Source organism: Falco biarmicus, chromosome 16 (genome assembly GCF_023638135.1).
Source record: "Falco biarmicus isolate bFalBia1 chromosome 16, bFalBia1.pri, whole genome shotgun sequence".
Classification (NCBI taxonomy): domain Eukaryota; kingdom Metazoa; phylum Chordata; class Aves; order Falconiformes; family Falconidae; genus Falco; species Falco biarmicus.
In genome coordinates, this window is record NC_079303.1 from 4,886,445 (window position 1) to 4,907,178 (window position 20,734).

General features: G+C 50.6%; 1 protein-coding gene and 1 long non-coding RNA gene across 5 annotated transcripts in view; both read right to left on the bottom strand.

Moving 5' to 3' along the window:
* The window catches only part of SLC45A3 (solute carrier family 45 member 3), a 31,022-nt gene extending 16,626 nt beyond the window's left edge, over positions 1-14,396 (bottom strand). The window contains exons 1-3 of one of the 2 annotated variants that reach the window (XM_056361579.1): positions 14,167-14,396; positions 13,596-13,705; positions 3-150 (exon numbers count right to left, since the gene is read on the bottom strand). The gene's annotated coding sequence lies outside the window, so the exon portion shown is untranslated. The remainder of the gene's footprint in view (positions 1-2; positions 151-13,595; positions 13,706-14,166) is intronic. The other variant, XM_056361578.1, reaches the window with a different exon arrangement.
* Positions 14,397-14,485: 89 nt separating this feature from the next.
* LOC130159910 (uncharacterized) lies at positions 14,486-20,734 on the bottom strand. 3 transcript variants are annotated; one of them, XR_008825882.1, is made up of 5 exons: positions 20,136-20,734; positions 19,529-19,635; positions 18,930-19,111; positions 18,264-18,392; positions 16,139-18,139 (listed from the first exon to the last, which is right to left on the bottom strand). It is a non-coding gene; the product is annotated as an uncharacterized LOC130159910 (long non-coding RNA). The 3 variants fall into 3 exon arrangements; XR_008825881.1 differs by lacking the exon at positions 16,139-18,139 and adding an exon at positions 14,486-16,124 and having other exon boundaries at positions 19,529-20,733; XR_008825880.1 differs by having other exon boundaries at positions 19,529-20,723.

Here is a 20,734-nt window from a genome sequence, read left to right on the forward strand (position 1 = left end):
ACCTTTCACTTTCAGAAGGAATGAACTCCAAGACACCTGAAGAAAGTGGACTACGTGCAGGGCGCTGACGGACGTGAACGAGCAAAGACCGAGTCTCTCCTCCCAATCTCCTCTAATCTTTCCGACGTTCGATCTTACAAGTAATTGCATCTAAACAGTGATTAAATAGAATGAAGATGGAGGGACGGATATTTTAAAAATAAAATTGGGGTGTAGTTGCATGGCAGACAAAAATTCATTTATCTCTCAGAAGAATCCACACCCTTCCATAATCCTTCCAGTCTCTCACACGGGTGCAGAAGGGACAAGAGTTGTTATTCAAGGTGGTAGCAGCAGCCTCCCTGATTTATCACAGTCGCGCACCTACCCCACAGTTCAACAAACAGCCACAGCAATGGTCAGACAACAGAGAATTCGATTCATCAACTATTTGTGACCCGTCAGGGCTCTGTAATAATCTGAGCCCTGTCTTACATGGGAAGGAATTTCCCCACGAAAGCCTTTGCCTTGGCAAAGGAAAAGGCAAAGCCTTGGCTCTGGGGAGAAGCACACGAGGCAGCCGGTACTGGCCAGCACTGGAGGCAGGAGCTGGTGCTGTGCGGGGAGCTCCGGTGGGAGCTGCTCCAGCCCAGCCATCCCCAGGTGATACGGACCCACACCTCCCCTCCCCACGGCACGGCAGGTTTGGTGCAGGAACCTATTCCCACCAGGAGCAGAGAGAGGGGAGGGGGCGAAGGGTATGGCTGGCCATTGGGTTTCCATTCATAACCACCCGTTACATTTCCAACCTTCCAAGGGGCTCTTTACGAATGTTATTAATTCCCCGCTCCCTGGAAGCCCTTTGGAAGAAAGGGTGGGAGAGAGCACAAGGGCGAGTGCTTAGGGAAGGGCTGTTCATACAGTGCCAGATCCTTTCACAGCTATCAGTGTCCATTCACCGCAGCTGAATGTGAAATACACCATGGAGAATAGCCCTGGCAGGCTTGCGCGGGATGAAATGGAAAACTCACCTGACCCCTCCTGACCCTCTCCCCTTCCCCCTCCCCTCCCAAATCTCCTTGACCCCATTCACAGCGTGGGGAGAGGGGAGTGGTCATTAAGCAGGGATGGGAGAACGGCCATTTATTTAGTCTCTCTGAATTAACTCTGCGTTTCCTTTGAGCTCGGGGGCTCCATTATATCGGCTTCGGCAGCTCTGCTTAGGGAAAGAGCAGCAGTGGGTGGAAATCCCCTCCGACGAGAACAAGGAAGACCTGGGCATCCCAGCCCATTTGAAATTCCCTCCCTCACCCCACAGTGCAGCAGCCCAGACACCAGGATATATTAATCTATGACTAAATGCTACAGATGCTTCCAGAGTTACAGGCAGGGGCAGGTCCCCGCAACAGCGCAGAAGACCTTCCATGCAGTTTGGTTCAAAGGGAGACATCTGAATTTACTAGGACTGGGGCTTAGTTCCTTCCTGCCGTGCTGCAATTGCGTTGCTGCAGCACCTACAACGTGATCATCCGGCTTTCAGGGTGATGTAAAAGCCAGAGCTTAGTTCAGGCCCTCTTGTGCTTGCTGCTCTCCTGATGCAGGCTGATCCCCGGCCCAACAGACACGCACCGAGGCTGAAGGCAGCTCACCTCCATCCCCGTTTGGTGAACTGAAAGTAAGAAGCCACAGAGAGAAGAAGCCGCCAATGTGAAGCACCTGCAGCCAGCAGCTGATTTTCAGGAGGCTGCATCTTCCCCCGTCTGTGGGCCACTAAACCAGACTGCACCCGCTCAGTGAGCAAAGCTCTGGTCTCCCGTAACCACCGAGCCATTCACCTTCCCTCCAGGTGGCTAGGGCTCACCAAGATGGACTTTGAGATGCAACCTCAGGTCCTGCCAGGCTCCCACTGCCTCAACCACAGAGCACAAGTCATTTCAGAGCCAGCAGAATACATCTGCAGCTGCCATGGAGCTGGGGCAGGGCACAAACCACCCGGTGACTTTCCCTTTACCTTTGGCCCTCCTGACCTGGGAGGCTGGTCAGTCCTGGTGAGCAGGGTTGGGCTGTTCCAGAGGCAACCCAAGGGACTGGTTCACTTCTGCAGAAGCTCTGGGAGGCATTTTTTGCTGATATCCTTCAGGTAAAGGTGCATCTGTGAGGGCAAGTGACCACTGAGTATCTTCTGTGTGTTACAGTGAGCAGCAGGGGCACGTGAAACAGGTCACTGTCCCACATTCACCAGCTGACCAAAGCAAAGGCACCAGGGAAAGGCAAATGAAAGTCCCTATGAGATGGATGCGGAGGTCAAAATATTTGTTAAGAACGGGAGTTAGGAAAGGATGTTTTCCAGCCTGGCAGGCTAACAGCACTGTCCTTGCTCTGCCTGCCATGCAGAGAGGATGCCTTCCAGGGTGGAGAAAGATCTGTCCCGCTTGCCCTTCACCCTGCACGTCTGTGGTATCTCACGCTCCTTTCAGGAGCTGTGCCAATAGCTTTATCCTCACCCCGCAATGAGAACATCAAACAGACAGCAGGGCAGCCCACAGGCTCCACTGACCTCCTGTCCCACAAGCTGCTTCTCTCTCTGGCAGACAAAGGAATTGCCCCTGCCAGGAGGCTTTCTCCCGGGCTTTGGCTGCCTTAGCTCCCATGCCCGCCTGCTTGACCAGTGAAAAGGATACAGCAGCAAAAAGTGGCCAGTTCCAGCTCATCCTCACCCTCCTCCTCCTCCTCCCCCTTTACAAACAGAAACTGCCTGTCTAACGAGGTCACTGACTCAGCGGAGGCCACGCTGACACTTTCGGAGCTCACCACACTTCTCCAAGGGACGGACATCAGCCCAGCAGCGCGCACCGCGATGGATGCCAGCGGGTATCATTAACTCTCCCACAGTTGGCAGGCGTCATTGCCACGTTCACCCAGCGGCAGCAACAGGCTTCGGGCCGCCTGGGAGATCCTGCTGCCGTCCACACTAGGAGGAGCCTGGCCAAGATCAGACGGCGCAGGATGGAGCTGGGCACCCGGCTTTCTGCAGGCAGGCAGCAGCCCGGGCTGAAGGGCTGAAGCCTTGCCTTGCGGGTCTGCAGCTCAGCCCCATCTCCTTCAGGGACACCGCAAAAAGGTGACTGCACTATAGAGGGCCAAGTTCTGCTGTGGTGCGGTGAAGGACTGAGCACCCCAGTAAATACCCTGTAGCTGAGCTCAACTGCAGAGGGATCTTCAGACTGCGCTGAAGGAACCGCAACGGGACTGCTCATGCCCGCCACACGGCAGGATGGTTTAGGGTGGTCTCACAGTGTTTTACCTGCTCGGGACTGGGATTTAACCACCAGACTTCATTAAGCACAGAAGCACCGCACGCTTCTGAGCACACACAACGCCACCTGAGAAACAGCAGTTTCAGCCTCGCTCATTCTGATCGCTCCCTCCTGACTCAGCGTCAGGTCTGCTATAAACAACCCGAGACCTCCAGACGAGGTTGGCTGGCTCTACATCAGAGCTACAGCTTTGTTTTGCTACTGCATGGCCCAGGCTCTGGCTTTTATTCACGAGAGGAGCCCGTGTTTTGGAGCGGGAAGGGAAAGGAAAGATGATCTGGTTCTGCTTTTCACTTAGGTTCATTTTTGGTGTTTAAATACCGTGCCCATCGCCCTGGCGTTTGGTCTGAGTCAGCCTCTCCCCCACCCCCCTCTTCTTTTTTTTATTATTTTTTTTTAGCAGAAGAATAAAAATGTAAATTGAACTGGAAAGGGAAAAAATAAGCCCCCTCCAGGTGCCCCCCTTCTCTGCAGCGTGGTAACGGGCACAGATTATATCCGGCACCACATGACCAGGGCCCGTATTTATATGTCAGTGTGTAAAACCCACCCTGCTGAGCTGCCTTTTCTCTGCCTGAGGCTGGGGGCTTCTGCTACGCGTCTAGTCAAACAGGCCCACAAAGGGGATTAAGGAGAGCCCCTCAGCCCCGCAGAGTAATCCATCAAATTATCCCTTGTTGGCGTTGCTGTCCTCTTCAGGAAGGGGGGGGGGGGGGGGGGGGGGGGGGCTGGGGGGAGAGGAGAAAAAAAAAAAAAAAAAAGCCCTCCAAAGGCTTTTAAAGGCACTGAAATTACACTTGAGCCTGAAACACTCCACCCAGCTGCTGTAGCCCACAGCACAATGGGCTGGTTGTAAAGGGAATACCGGGAAGCGAGGGAAAAGAGATGGACGCTGTTAAAAAGGGCAGCAGCCTCCCCGTGTCTAAAACTCCAACAGGTGGCCCAGACCCCCCCGCTGCCGGGACCCCCCAGCAGTGCCGGCCACGGTAACACTTGGCTGCGCATCCCTGAGGCTCGAGGATGTGTGTGTTGTGCCCAGGACCCACGGACACGTCCTCCTCCTCAGAGAACCTTGCAAAGGCAGAGTCTGCACCCAAGAGCCTGCACCCATCACTGCAGAGGAGCACCCAGCCCTGCAGGGGACCAGGGCTGGGTCCAGCAGTGCCCCTGACCACAGGCTGTAGCACTGTCACCCCACGGTACCTGCCTGGTCCCCAGAGCTCTGCGGCTGGACAGTCCTTCGAAACCCTGCAGCACACCTAACACTGGCAGCAGGCTCGTCTGGGGCACGCTGGGGCACACGGCATCTTCACTGGTGCCCCCATAGGCAAAGCAAAGCCAAAGAACGCCCACGCTCACCAACATTCTGGGAATGTCTACCTGGATTGAACCTGTATTTTCTTCCACAGCTACCTAAATTGCACAAGGACTTTTGTGCCGGTCATTACCACCCTATTTGGAGGTACGATGTCCTCTATCCACCAGCTCTGCCTAAGCAAGCACGTGGGATTTCATGGGATTGCATTACTGTAATCCTGCTTAGGGGAAACGATCACCGGGGGTGAAACAGGGAAAGCAGAGAGCAAAGCTCTTACCCCAGCAAACTGGAACTGGCAAAGAGAAAAGCAAACCGGTTCTGGTGGATGGCTGTTACCACGTACAGAGAACACATAGCTGTCCCACTGCATGCTACACAGGTCACCTTAGCACTGAAAAGTGACACACAACTGCGTTTTAATCACTAGTGCTGAGCCCCAGAAGAATAATTTCCCCATCTTTTACGGAGAAGAGATGGGAAGGCAGAAACCCTAGCTGCTTTACTGTGTCCATTTTGCAATGCCTGTTCACAGGGCTGGGAAATGGGAAGTGAAATCGGAACTTCTTGTTTCCAACCAAAGCACAAATGCCACATAAGGGGACATCTGACTCCTCAGCAAGCCGATGTCAACTTCGGCTCCGAGACAGCTCTAGGACTTCTACCCCATGACAGAGCTTCATCATTTCTGGCTTTATTTGGGAAGCTGTGACAGTCACGGGGCCAGCCGAGTCTCAGGACTAACCTTGGGATGGAGAGGACCATTCTGAGGTACCAGCAAAACCCAAGGGCCGGAGCAAAGGCCACAGCCGGCACTGACACGTGAGACTGTAAATCCAAACCATCAGCCACGGCTCCTGGGCCAGCAGCTGCCAGGGGCTCTGCAGAAACAAACCGCCCAGCCCCGGCAGGGGGGCGAAGGGATTCCTTCGCCCAACCCGCACCCCAACAGGCTGATTATCAAGTAGCAGCGAGGGGTCCGACAAATATAGCCCCAGCGGGAGCTGCCGCCAGCTAACACCGAAATCTAACCTTCCTTCGTTTTGCCAGAAGTCGTGTTTGCCAAGGGCTGCGCCGAGGAAAGGAGGAGGAGAGCGAGCAGCCAAAGCGCCACGCACGGCCGTCCCCGGAGAGCAGCAGGCACAGACTTCCACAGTCCCTTTTGCTTCAAGTTTTGGGAGCGTGACCTCGTGCTCTTCCTCAAAGGATATACTCTGAATCCTAGACACACACAGAACTAATGGGCCCTTTTGTAATCACATGGTAGTTAGTCCATTTTTTCATGGTAATTTTCTGGTCTGCAATTCCAGTTATTTGTGTCCCTGCCGGAGAAGTTTGATGCTAACATATCTCTCAGCGAGCCCTTTGACCTCTGCTGGCAGGTTGGTGGGTTTCTCCCTCTCTGTTTTCTGTCTCTAAAATGAGGTCATGGCTTTGAATGAGACAAAGAGCCTTTGCAGCGTGAGGAATAGCCCCAAGACAGCTGTGAGTACAGAACCCCCATCAGTCACATCAGACCCTGATGTGCTCGGCAGCAGCCCGCAGCTCTCCCGGGAACGGCTGGGTTTTACCCGCCTGCTCAGAGAAGAGATCATGCAAGTGCTCCTAGCAGAGCTGGTGCAAGAACGGATGCACAACAGGCAGCTACCTCTGGTGGGAGCATTAAAAGGGGGAGAGAAAAAAAGCAAAACCCTCCAAATACTTTGGGCTGGGAGTTGATTTAAGACACCGCTGTCCGCGCCGCCTGCCCCTCTGGCAGAGTTGCAATTTCCACCCCGCTTGCTGGCTCTCCAGCCACCCGTGCTCCCCATCTACCCTCTGGGCTTCAGCGGCCGGTGGAGGTGGGTTTGTGCCAATATGCCAGACTGTCCCCTTCAGTCACAGCAGCCGTGGGCCAAGCACCCTCTGCCAAAGGGACGCGTGAAGAGCACGCGTGCAGGGAATAACAGGATTTCTCTGGGGTGCTTTAAGGTCAAAGACCACATATCGGAGTCCCGAGATCTTTCTTATAAAAGCAGCACTTCTACGTGTCCGACTTCTACTTTGCTGTCTTAATGAGGACCCTCAGATCACCGCTGGAGCAGAGAGAACTTTTTCCTTATCATGACAGACCAGTCACAAGGCCTGGGTCTGAAAACATGAGATGCTATGATTTTTACTTCTGCCTGAAATTGTCCGGATAACGGCAAAGATAAGAAGCAATCAGATTTTATTTTTCAAGACAGATAAGTTTCACTGGAAGATCGTTACAGGAAACTTAAGAAGCCTTTTCCTTTCCCCACTCTCACTATCAGTTTCATGTGTAATGGACCCTGAACACGCAGGGATTTGACATTAAGCTGCAGCCGCTCACACAAAACACACGGCAGCATGGAGAATCTGGAAGGGGAGTTTTCCATTTTCAAAAGAGAAGGCTCAAAGCTGCCATTTGTACAGGAGGTGAATGGAGCAAGGCATTTTTACCATCCCCCTCACTCCCCACCCCATCTCTCCTTACAAACAGGAACCTAACTTCTGTTTTGAGCCCTGGAAAGAATATCAGTCCCAAATATTAGCTTGTTAGTAATTAAGCATGGAGTTCAAGTTCAAAGCTCCCTAGATTTTGCAGGGCACTCTGAGCAGGGGCGCTCAGGCTTTTTGCTGCACATGGTTAGTTTCTTGCTCTGGTACCGAGAGCAGAGACTGCATCTATCAAGGAGGACAGGCAGGAAAGGGGTCAGAGCGCTGAAATTACTTAGCACTTGCTGAAAAAGTCTGCTGTAAAGCAGCGGATAAATGAAAGTTTGTGCATTTCAGACTCAGAGTAGAGGCAGGATTTTCTCTCCACGCTGGGCTCTCGCTTGCCCATGTTTACTGGAGTAAAGTTCAGTGAGCTACAAATGAAGCAGAAAAGACCTCTGATATTCCCGCAACATGCTCTGGGCTGCCTTGGGCAAACAGCCAGGGCACCTCGGGCAGGCGCAACGCTGGCTGTGCCCAGGAAGAGCCAGGAAGGAGCTTATCAACAGCAGCGTCTCGGGCCACTCTGGTTGTGCATCAGCATGTGCTAACTAGCCTCAGTTACAGTCTTCTGTTAGCAGAGGGGATAACTAGCATTCCCTGCTCTTGCCCAAAAGGCTTATACGCTGCTATCAACATTGGCCACAGACAGTGATGAATGGGAGTATCTGGGGGCAGCACAAACGTAGACTGTGTTCACAGAAATCAAAGATGAAAGAGGCCCTGTTGAATCATCTTCCCCGGGGCTGCTGCAGGACTGCTCCCAACAGCACATTCTCCAGTGATTTGTCCAGTCTGGATGGATGGGTCTCGAGTACTGAGGTTGCAAGAATTTCCCCTGAAACAATATCCATGGGCTAAGAGATTTAATAGCTGGGAAGCGACCTTCCTTCCTTCCCTCCCTCCCTCCAGTCATCCCCTATGTAATTCCTATGCTCTCCTTTTTATATGCATGGTCAGACCCCTCTCCAGACTACATTTAGCCACTTTCCTAAACCTAGCTTTAGTCAGTCCTCACGAAAAGCCACCCTTCCAGGCCCATTAATTGCTCAGTCGGCCTTGGCTGTAGCACAGCAGCCTTTTGTTCCAGCATTGCTCCAGCTGCTCCCACCACCCCTTGCACACAGGAGTCGTTTTGTCATAAACATTCCCAAACGCACCTCTGAAGTCTAACAGCAACAGTGCCCGCACAAAGCCCTCCCCTGTCACGCCAAGAGCCAGTACCTGGTACACACAGAGCGCTGCCTTGGAAAGCCACTGTCATCGCATTGTTCCTTTGTGCTCCATCTCTTTGTATTTATGAACTGCCTCTCGCCACAGACCTACAAGGAAGCTCTCTCTGTGACCAGAACAATCCTTCAGGCTGTTTGCACAGCTCTAAGCAAAGGGAGAATTTTTGCCAGAATCCAGACTGAGGTAGCACAGCGACGACCAGTACACCACACGGGCAGGGAGAGCACCAACAGGGGATAATCACCACCAGCAGTGTCAGCTCAGGTCTTGTAGATCACCAAAATGCTTTGGGTACCCCCTCTCCAAACAGAGGATCACACCAGAGGTGGCACTACAGCCCTGGGCAGAGGGGAAAGAGATGAGTGTAACTTCCCAGACCAGTGGCAGAGCACACTGCCGATGGAAAAAGTGTAAAATCACCAGCAGGGAACTCACACACAGGTTCCAGAGTGACGTGGAGGCTTTTGGCCTCTGTGCAGAGAGGACAGAGAACTGAGTGAGTACACCTACACCCACCTGGAATCCAACTGAAGAGCCAGCTCTGCCCATTGCTCCTAAATAAGAAGCAGGCAACTGGGAGGAGAAGGCAGAAGAGAGTCAGATTTGAGGTTTGATCACCACCTCCGTTTCTTTGACGTAGCAGGTCAGATTCCAGCAGGAATCACTCCTAGCATTCGGTAAAGAAAGTGTGATCCATGGATTTTATTGCATGCACTGTTTCACTAAAACTCTTAACCCATAAACCTAGCGCAAGATTTAGATGTTATCCACAACTATGTACACATCATTCCTGAAGTTGGCTCTAGCCTGCTCTGCAAGAACATTAATGGCTTTTGAGTGCTGACAGCTTGCACTGATTTGAGTCAATGCACTCACTGTATTTGCATTTTTCTTGAAGTCCTAGCTCCTGGAGACAAACCACCATGGAGACCTTCAGCTTTCAATAAAATGAAGGTGGAAGAAAATCCACTCCCTTGATTGAAGGGAAAAACCTTAGACCTCACAAACCAAACACAGTACCCATCATCGTTTTAAGTTTCTTTTTTCAAATAAACCTCGTTGTTTTGCCAGAGGCCATCCTTACACCTGAGTATTCAAAACCTGGCAATTATGAGAATTCATCTGCAAGTCCCCAGAAGCTGGTTCCTTCTGAAATCAACAGAGCTGATTTCAGGTGTTTCTCAAAGAAGGTCTCCCTGAATGTAAGACAGGGCCAGGTCCCCAAGATCTGGACTAGCAGCAGTTTCTTTTAGTACACATAAAGTAACAAGGAAAAAGAAAAACGTTTCAGAGCTGCAAATCAAGCACCTGCTTATTGCTGTGTGTGTTCCAGCCACCCTCCAGCACCGAGACAAAGAAGCCATTCGGACCACATTTCTACAGAACATTTCTTATTTTGCCAGACAATATTCACGGGGGTCTGTTTCTCCTCTTCTGCAGGCTGGCAAAATGTTAAACAAATATTTTTGAACTGCAAGAGGAACTGACATTTTAGGATATGAAAACAAGGAGGAAGGGCACAAATTTGAGGACCTCCAAGGAACAGCATGCATACAAATAATAATAATAACTAAATGGTGCCTTTATAGTTCCATTTAGTTATGTTTTTTGAACAAGCAACTCAAGAGCTTCATTTGTGGACGCATCAGCAAGTTCTGCAGGCCTGCAGCACTAGATCAGACTGATTCTTACAGCAGTGAGGAGCAACAGCAGCACAAGAAGTAGAACAGGCTTGAAGGGTTCAACATATTCAAACATCAGGCACAGAACTGCAAAAAGAAACCTTTGATTTACTATCCTCCTATTCTTTTGTGGGGAGCGCAAGGTTTCCTTTATGTTACACGGATCCGTGCTTACAGACGGTCTTCTCTGAGCATCTATATCGTGTGGCAACCTTGCAGAGACACCTTTAAAGTTTCCCAGTTTTATAAAAGCAAGGATTCCTCTGTGATGCTCTCTGTCCTCTCAGCTGAGCCCTAGGATCCTTGTTTTCACACGGAGAGGTTTGATGTCTGATATTAAACATTCAGAAATCAAGTAAACATTGAAAACAGTTGACAGGTGCTCACAAGCTCCTCATGACTCCCTTGCTCCACTCACAGCGCAACCTTGGTCATGAGTTTAACCGCACGGCTGAAGGATCACAAGACTCCGCAGGTTGGCTGTCTAGGGTTAGTTTTCGTTAAAAGTAGCTGTCTTAGGCTGACTGCCCCCCCCCCCCCCCCGCAGAAGCCACAGGACACCGTCATATGATGGAATTGTTTGCAACAGCAGAAGTGAACGGAGGAGATTCACCAGACAGAACTCTTTTTGGTTTCTGCGCATCCCTCTCCACACCGCCCGGTGCTTCCTTCTCTCCAGGCACGAGGCTTTACAGCTATTATTGCTTTGTCACCCCCTACCACTACGTGCGGTTGCTCTCCTCCCATCCCTTTGGTCCTTTTGCTTCGGCTTCCTCGTAGCCTTGACTCCATCACAAACCTCCACAACTTTCACCCAATGGGTCAAGTGTTTGGCTTTGATGTTGCCTTAGCCAAGATAAAGGAGATAGCAACTCACACATTAAAGAAAACCCCACACAGTCAACTACCAAAACAAGACACTCCTTGGATGAACTGCTCCAACATAGAGAAAGGTGGAGGATAAACACAAACAGATGTTACTCACAACACTTATAGCTCATCTGAAAAGCTCTACAATCCCACTGTGACAAGAGTGGTATAAACCTCCAGAGAGACTAAAATCAGAGGACTGCATTAGTCCTATATCCACTGCTGCGTACGAAATACGCTTAAATTGCCTGAGAATATAGAGCATCGATAAAAAAAGAGAATACAGAGTATTGATAAAAAAAAGAGACAATCAGCAAATCGCTTCGTAAAGTTCGTTACGTGTTTTCTCTGGTCATTTAAGCAAGCTCCTAGCACTGGTCTAGACTGGCACCAGACCTGACTGAGTTACAAGCAGCTTGAATCCAACCAACCGCTAGTACCGTCGGGGAGAACACACAAACCCAGCAGTATTCTGAAGTTCTCGGCCACATCACCGCCTGCAGTACTCCTTCGACAGGGAACAGTCAGAAAACTGCCACAGGCAGAACTTTTCACACCATTTTTTATCAGTGTAAAACTATGGAAACCAGAGATTGAGACTAATATAATCTAGCAGATTAGAAATATCACTATTATAAAGACTACTTTCACCGAGCATCAACGTTTGTCTTCCTTTGCTCTTGTACATCCCTCAGTATTAATTTGCAAACCCTCAGAGCTTCTGGTGGATCCAACACAAAAGGCTCTGGGTTATGATTTTCACAGTGATGCAGGCACTCTGCGAACAGGCGAATATTTCCAAAGAAGCTTTGCAGAAAGACACGCAAGGAGACACACGCAGTTATGTTCAAAATGCAGGTTTTGCCTTGTCACTTCATCATACAGTGGATTCAATGCTTTTAGCACCAGCTTTTTTTGGTCCATACTCTGAACAAAGCTTCCACAAGCAACTTCATTACAAAACTAGGCAGCTATCGTTATATACAGTTTTTAAAATTATTTTCAGGACTGCGCACTCACAATGCCATCAGCCACAAGAGCCCAGCCATCACCCTGAATTCCATATGGAAGCTTTAGTCAAAAGAGCAGAGATGTGTAACAAGGGAAAAACAAAAACACACACACACCCCCCTCAACACTGCCACTGCAGTGCTCCCGCGAAATAAACAGTTTGGGGAAAAGGTTAACAAGAGTTTATGCTAGACATCCCTACTTTCAAAGATAAAGCGGAGCAAAGGCTACATTTTCTAACTCAGCGAGCAGTCCAGTGAATTCAGCTTCTCGCACTATGGCTGTAACATTTCTCACTGCCCACAACAGCTGACTGTCCACTTCCACAACGACGCTGCTGGTGGAGTTTGTCCCGAACATATTGCAGTATCTACTATCACTCTTATTACATTACAGTGACAGTAATCTTAGAGCCACTAAGAGCACTGCTTTGTTCGCAGATAATGTTATCCTTATCTCCAGGCAGCTTCTACACAAAGCCATGGGGCTTGGGCCTTCTAGCAACAGCTCCACGGTGGGAAACACCTTGAGGTTCAGGTACTTTGTAACTGGAACCTCGCCAAGGAGACAAGATGTTCTTACAGCTGACACTGCACTGTAACAAGCTGTAGAGGGATATACCCACCAGCAAACAGCGCAAGAAAAATCTCCCTACAAGGAGAAGTTTCCTACTAAATCCCAAGATTGGTTTATGCCCTGAAATACAGGGATTGGTATCCCTTGTAAAGCTCTCATTTAATTTGCTATTAATTCTGGAGATTCTTGTTATCCATATCAAATTTCTAATCCTTTTTTTCAAATCCCAGAAGCCAAGCGCTCTTGGCTTCCACGATGCTTTGCGGTAATAAGTTCCAGAGTTTAAGGCACTGCCTGGAATCCAAGCGCAGGGCTGGCAATCTGGCATGCCTGGGTCCGCCACCGCGGCCACTCCCCACCGAGTGGAAGGGCAGTAGCTACGGATGATGCAAGAAAGTCCAGGTAGCATCACACATTTAAGAAAAACAGAAAGAAAATTGCAGGTAGGGTGAATAATATAAAACGTTTAAAGGCTGGTACATGTTTTTCAGGAGTGCCTGCATGACTTCAATGCCCAGGTCATTTGGGTACTTTTGAAGTTCTTACTCATGTTCTGTTTCTATAAATTTCTAGTTATTCTCACGTTATACAAAGGCTGCTCTCTTCAACCCACATCTAGAACAGTGCCAGAATGGGACACGGTTTGAGCCTGGGCACTTTCCCTGTATTGCTCATGAGTCTGACAAATCTAGATGAGGATCAGGAAAGCTGCTCCTGACACATTTCCCTTCCAAAAAAAATTTTTTTTTTTTTTTAAACATAAGCATCTTGCCAAGCCTGGCTATCGCCAGCATAAAACTATTAGTTTATTCTAGTGCCTGCCACTTGCTCCTAAAGCTGTCATCTGCAGGAAGACAAATTATTCTTTTAGTTTATGTTTACCATAAACAGCTAAGGCGTTTTACTACCAAAGTCTCCAGTCATGCCGAAGTCAGTAACGTAGGGACTGTCCCCGTTAGGATCTTTAGGCACCGCTTTTAAGACAACAGCCTCCTCCCACTCCCGCTGATGGGGAGAGACAAGTTATCCAGCGCAGGCAGAGCCCTCGGTGGGGTGCAATGGAAACTGCCCTTTGCCAGGCGCTGGCTCCTTCGGTTCTAAGGATTCACTGACCTGTCCCCACAAGTCTTCAGGATTCCTGGGAGCCGGCGGTCACATCACGCTTCCCAAACTCCTTTCCCATCCGAGAATCTTTAACGCGAACTCGGTCGCAGCAGATGTCTCTGTAACAATGAGAAGCACGGGGGGGCAAAACCTCTCCTGCCACATCCCGGCCCTGGGAGGGCTCGGGGCGGCCTGGCCGGGCGCAGCGCCGCGCTACCTGCAGCCGCTCCCGCTTCCCCGGGCGCCCGGGGCTCCCACCGGGAAGCAGCGCGGATCCCAAGGAGCATCAGCAGGACCACTGCAGCAGGACCCGGCGCAGCCGCCCCAGTACCAGCGCTGCGCCGCGCCCCCGCCGCCCCCCGTCCCGTCCCCCCGGCGCTGCCCAGCTCCGGCTCCCGCATCCCGCATCCCGCCGCCGCTCGGGCTCGGCGCTCTGCCGCGACCCCCCCACAACGCCCCCCCGCACCGCTCCCGTCCCCCCGGCGCTGCCCAGCTCCGGCTCCCGCATCCCGCCGCAGCTCGGGCTCGGCGCTCTGCCGCGCCCCCCCCCCCCAACGACCCCCCCCCCCCCCAGCCCTACCTCGGCGCGGCCGGGGCTCAGCCCTCCGCCCGGCCCCGGTGCGGCGCCCGCGCCTCCGCCGCCGTTTAAATGGGCAGGTTGCGGCCCGGCAGGGAGCATGCGCTGCCGCGGGCGGAGCGGGGCCGCGGGGGGGCCCGGCCGCCCCCCGCCGCCGGGCAGAGCAGCCCCCAGCCCCCGCGGCCGGCGGAGCGGGGCTGCCCGGGCCCCCAGCGCGCCCGGTGCCGCTGCCAGCAGCCCCGCGGGGACCGGGCATCCACGCAAACCACTGGCATTTGGAGAAGGAACATCTCCCTCCCCCCCCCCCCCCTTTTTCCTCCCTTCTTCCTCGAGTATTACCCAGTGTGAATGGTTTCCCGTTTTGTTTGATTTTACTAACCTATTCATTACTTGTAATTGCTCGGATTGTATGCAAATGGATTCCCATGCTATGGGAAGCTTGTGACCTGGCCCCTGGACATTATTCATGGTAGATGACTGCTTCAAATCACATGGCGTGTGAGGGAGAGAGACAGACAGAATATATATGCTTGTACAGAGAGATCTAGACATTGTATCGGTATCTAACTTGTCCAACAATCGCTGAACAGAACTGCGAGTTGAGGAAAATGAATGCTCTTATTCAAACGTACAGCCCTCAAGATGTGGACCCTCAGAAGGAACAGCCTTCCTTAAACATCTGCATCAACAAATATCTTTTTTTGTGTGAACACTCACGAGCGGAGGATAGGAAACAGGAGACAAGAATGCAGTCGACAAAACCAGCTGTTCTTAAATTAATGTTTGCAAATGCTTGGGCCAGTTCTTCAGCTGATAGGTCATCAAAAGACTTGTACTAGTTTGTACTATTTAAAGATTTGGCCCCCTGTTCTGCAACGTATTCATCCAGCTCTGCTTGCTGCAGAAATGTTACAAAGATCTTGTTATTTTTAATCTTCGCAGGGTCCCCTCCTTTGAGCAACTTTGTACCTCTCAAGGTCAAAAAATCCATTTCCATGTCACATTTCAGCTTGGATCAGCAGGATAGTCTTGTTTTCACTGTGAGCAGCTGTTCCCTCCCAAAGTTTGCTGAAAAGACTTACCCTACATCGAAAAAGCAGAGAAGCACCTGCATTTGTTGTCACTTGAACTGATGAGAACTCACGCTCGCTGTGTGTGTGGGGGGGTGACAAGGAGAAACGGCACCACTGTTTCCTGAAAAAAGTTTTTTGGCAGTCCAGATGCAGCTAGGAACTCGCAAAAACTGCTGAAGAGCTAGGCTATGACTTCAGTTGGTGAAGTGCCAGGGTCCAAATTCGGGTGGGGAGAACTGCCCCTGTTTTATAGTCAGGGAAGTTCAAAAGCAATTAAATAGCTATTAGTGCTGCTGCTTTTTTTTCTCTCTTTTTTTTTTTTTTTTTTTTTTTTCTTCTCCTTTTTTTGCCCTGGAGCGTCTGACTCTCAGGAGGTGGGTTCCCAAATGCTGTGCACTGAGCTCGAGGAGCTGGGCATTGCAGGGCTCAGTGGTTAGACTAGCAGCATGAATTCGAGTTTCCTATCTTCTATTCCCGGCTCTGACTCACTGGGTGAGCTTGGTCCAGGCACAAGCAGCCAATTTTATAAAAGAAATTGCAGGCTGTGGTGGTGAATACTCCTAGACCGTCGCGCAGAGGAAGCTCTGCTCGTTTCGCCGCATGCCACAGCGGGCTGGCACTGTTTGAACGGGCTGGGAGTTCCACGAAGCTCTGCGAGTCAGAGAACAAACCAGCAGCTCCGCTGGATGATACCACCTCCCTAGGATCATCTATGCTCACAACAGGACACAGGGCAGGTCATAGGAAGGTCTGGCTTGTTACTCTCAAAACTCTGGAGGGAGATTTAACATGTACAGTTCCATAGCTGTACCAAAGAGCAATACCTCCTGGAGATGGACAGGGCTTGCTCAGAAGCGGTGCTCCAGACCAGAGGCAGGGCAACCTGTGCTGTTAACGGACAGATCACATTTTTTAGATTTACCAGGCAGAAGGTGGGTTTAACTACGGCTAACAGGGCAGATTAGGACAACTGATACTCTGCTATATCAAACACTAGTTCATTCATGCTTCAGTTATGTTCCTAGGGCACACGACCAATGCCCTTCCATCGAGGCACCATAAAAGTTAGGTGCTTCTCAAATACTTCAGCCTTCCCATCTCTCGTCTCATTTATCCTTTAATAAAGCAGTGATAACAATATTTGTGCACTCTGACAAGCACTTGGCAACTTGTTGATAAAGGCTCCAGCTGATGCGATATATCTTTATTGCAATAATCTCTTCAAATTCCAGCCAGACGCTCTGCTCCTCCACAGAAAGCATTCACGAGTTCTAGCTGCAGGTGAACGCACCTCTAGTTCCTCCCTCTTCAGCAAGGCATTTTCACACTTACTTAAAGCACACCTTCGCCTCACCTGGCCTCTGCTGTACAGGACGAGCTCCATGCTGAACTGCTACGTCTCACACTGGTTCCCAGTACAAGGAGCGCAGAGGGAACCCTGAGCTCCTCTACATGGTTTTTCTTTGCACAACTTTTGCCCCTTCCTCTCCACGACACCACTGTTTTTATTTATTGCCTCCTGCTCTTCTCTGGGACAAGACCATACCTTTCTTTAAGCTGACAGCAAGGTACTACTACTGCACAGATAAAGAAGAAAACAAAAAAAGAACAATTACTCCCCTTTAGAGGAATAAGCACTGGAAGTTACACCCAGACATCATAAGAGAGACTAAGGTGGCGGCACATCAGAGACAGCACTTGCACGGCTGTGAGCAAGCACAGATTTGAGTTTCACGGTCCCCAACACAGCAGGGGCAGCTGCGAGGGCGGCTTTCACCCTGCGCTGCCTCTCGCCAGCTCACGCACCAATGCAGCGTTTGAGTGCCAGTTTCCAAAACACCGATGCTTGCCTACGGGGCCTCAGCCGAGGCTTTCCACAGTCATTTCACAAACGTTACCAGAAGGAAAGAAGGGACATGTCACCACAAGAAGTAAAATACAGCCACACGCTGGTGGAACTTCCACTTCTCCCTGCTCAGGTCCTCCTTCCTTCCACCACGGCTCTACGGATCTCACATCTACCAGACAACTCCCCACAGCTGAGCAAGACCAAAAGACCAGGCATATCCTGGAGCCTTCTCACATGCTCCGGTAACTCATCCACCAACCAGCCGAGGATTTCACAGCACGTTAGAGGTTTTCCTGTTGCAGGGCTCCATGCTGATGGCTGCTGAGGATCCCACACCTCGATCCCAGAAGCACTTTGGCAAGGGCCCAGTGGGATCTTTGGTGGGATCAGCAGCTCTGAGAATTTAGACCATATAGTTGGGTACCTAAACATGGCAATAAGAGCCTGACATTGTTTCTACTACTGGTTTCCGTAGATCCAGTCCTAGGCTTATAAATAGACCTAATCATTTTGCTGAAGTAGGACTAGAAGACTGAGAACATTGCAGGATTGAGCCATCATGGGAATCTGCAAACTAGACTGATCTATCGAAGTGGGGAAATCCAGAGTCAACTGCCCTCCCAGCTGCTCGTGCCTGATTAGATCATAGCATAGATTTCCCCCATTTTATCTAAATCTCATCTACCCGTGGAGCTCATGGTATTGCCTAGAATATCGACGGGGGTAAGGCACCCTCACAAGTGGCAAATAAAACATGGAGCCAAAGAGCAGGAGACCATCTCAGCTTTACCTTGGGCACAGGGCGCGCTGTGACAGCTCAGGCTCTTCTGCCACAGCAACACAGAGAGAATGCGCAATCCTGATCTCCTCTATGGATCTTAATCTGGCTGCACAGAGAGATTTCGTGGATGGTGTGATCTACTCTGGAAGCCACATCAGCCCCAGCCTGGCCAAAGGTAGCTTTAAGCCCATTTCGTGCTTAATTACAGAAAAAAACGAGTCCTGAACTTGATTGCAGATGGTCTGCTGACTCACAATACAAACCTTTCGCTCTCTGTAAGCAGAGAAAATAAACCCATTCTCAGCACCCCACCCAGGGAGGTTAGGAGTGACTATGTACAGAGCACTCAGATGCCAAGGTGGAAAAGTGTTAAGAGAAATGCACAGCAGAAACATACTCTGGTGGTGCTGAGAGCTGTTGCCTCGAAAACAAAGGTGGGAATTCATGCTGCACGCTCAGGGCTTTTAGAAGGATCTTTCTTGACACGCCGACAGCCCCAGACCTCTCGTGCCAGTTGGGAGCGATGCTGCCAAAAGATGGACTGTGTGTAACTGTGTCTAATGCACCTTTAAAGAGAAAAAGCCACTAGAACAAACAAAAGCAGCGCCCAGCTGCACAAGCTGTTTATACTTGAGGTAGCCAGAGCAGGCGGCTCCACTTTTGGGCTTATCTTCACTCTCTTTCTAAACAGGAAATGTATTTTTGTCTCAAGCATTTCAGGAGAAGCCATCAGGCTAAAACCTTCAGAATGTGGGGTACCAAAAAATTAGCATTTCAGCTCCTTTCGTGAGCCCTGAGAGGTGGCGGGTGGGTCCCCAGAACAGCAGGGGTATCACCTCTAACCACAACGCGAGGCACCGCCGGGCCAGCTCTGCTGGGCACCAGGGGCATCCGACACATCGGCTGCAGGAAAACAAAGGGATGGAAGTGGGGCTACCAGATCGGCTCTTGTGCATGTGAAAACTGCCACTGTCAGCATAACTGAGGAGGGAAAATTTGGCGCAGGCAAACTATAGAAATTGCATTTTCCATGGCAATAGGGTTTCCTTGATAGAGGCATTACCTCTGCCCGGAGCAGTGCCAGGCTGGAAAGTGCCCGCTCCTGAAGACTGAAGAGAACAGCACATGTTCTTGCTTCCTCCCTGACAGCAAAGCAAAGCTGCAACATCCCAGAGGTTTGCTATCTCCTGGCTCAGCACCACCATCCCCAGCTAGCCGCGCAAGCAGCTGGTTGTCTCTGTAAGACTGCAGGGGGGACACTGTGTCAGCACTACACTGGCTTTGCACAATTTTAATTCTCCCGGTTTTGCTGTAAGTTTCATAATATTTAGTATCAAAGCATTTGGAGTCATGGATTTAGTGAGGTGGGATTATTTTTTTTCTTTTTCTTTTTCTACATCTTTTAGTTATACATCTAGATCCATTTCTACATCTTTTATAGAGAAAAGCTTGGAAACATGATTGGCCGTAAACTGCCAAAATCAAAAGGCAATTAGTTCTTGGCTTTTTGGTTTGTTTTGTTTTTTTTAATTGGGAAGCTCAAGACTTAAACAATCTCATGATTTTTGAGACTGCAAAGCCTGTCTCATATTGCAAGGGCTGGATTTGGTTAGAGAGATATTCCTGTTTGGTAGGGAGATGGGGTCACCGTGTACCACTTACTGGTTTCCAAGGCCTTTGCAGACAAGCAAACTTGCTCCCTCGTCCAAGTCCTTATTGATACTGGAACAGCTCCCACTGTTTGCCGCTCAGTGTCAACGTTACTGTCCCTGCAGGCGATGCAGAAAGAAAGAAGCTGTCCGTGAAACTGTGTATATGAGCGTTGCTAAACTGGGTTTGAAATCTGGGCATATCTGCTATGTTTACAGAGTGCAGGACAAACATTTTAGCATTCCCCCTGCTGTTCCCTGGGCTGCATTCTTAACCTCTGCCTCTTCCAGCCAGCCTCCTTTCCCCATACACAGCACCACGTGCTCCGTTGCCTTCCCTTCTTTTCAGGATGTAGCCAGTTTTGAACTCTGCCACCTGCCAAGCAAGCTGTGGTTGCCCCTTGCCCTGTCAGGACACTGCAGATCCTGGCAGGGAGGGATGTCCTTGCTAGGAATAGACGAGGAGAAACAGCCAACCTCAACAGCACCACAAAATCTACCTTCACTAAGGGGAAGTTAGAAAGGAACTGAACAACAACAGCTCTGCTGAACCCTCTTCCCCCGCTGTTGTTCTGTGCCTTCTTTTTTTTTTTTTTCTTTTTTCTTTTTGTTGCTGTCACCTCCGGTGTGCAGGTAAGCCCAAATTTCCCCTGTGTGAAAAGGAAGCACAGCTCTGTTTCAGTCCCCTGCCTGAGAGCAGCCACAGCCTCCAGCTCGCCAAACCTCTGGCTCCTGTGGACTTCAATCCTTGGCATAGCAAAGCTTGCCACCCACACCTGGCCTCTGGCCACAGCGAGCTCTTTAACCTTCTGCATCGCAAAAGCAGCCAGGCACCACTTTGGAAGGCCACTGTAAGGATAAAGATCACTTTGCAACACCTAGTTCTACGACCTACAGCACATCTCTGCTACCACCCTGCCTCTCCTCCCCCAGTACGTCACTCCTCGCCTACCTCAGTCCTACAAATGAGGCAGGGAAAAATTGCCTGGCCAGGACCTTCAGCAGCAGCACAACAGATGCCAGGTTAGGAAAGGTACCACTCTCCTCAAAATCTTGAGCTACATCACCCACCCGAGTATCAGGTAATTGCTCACACTCTGCCCACTGCCTTCCCACTCTTACCCCAAGGAGGTAAATGTTATTTCACTGTGCCCAGAGTCACATTGCCAGGGGGCACAGCAGACAATGCTGGCGCCAGTTTACAATTTCCAGCCCACGG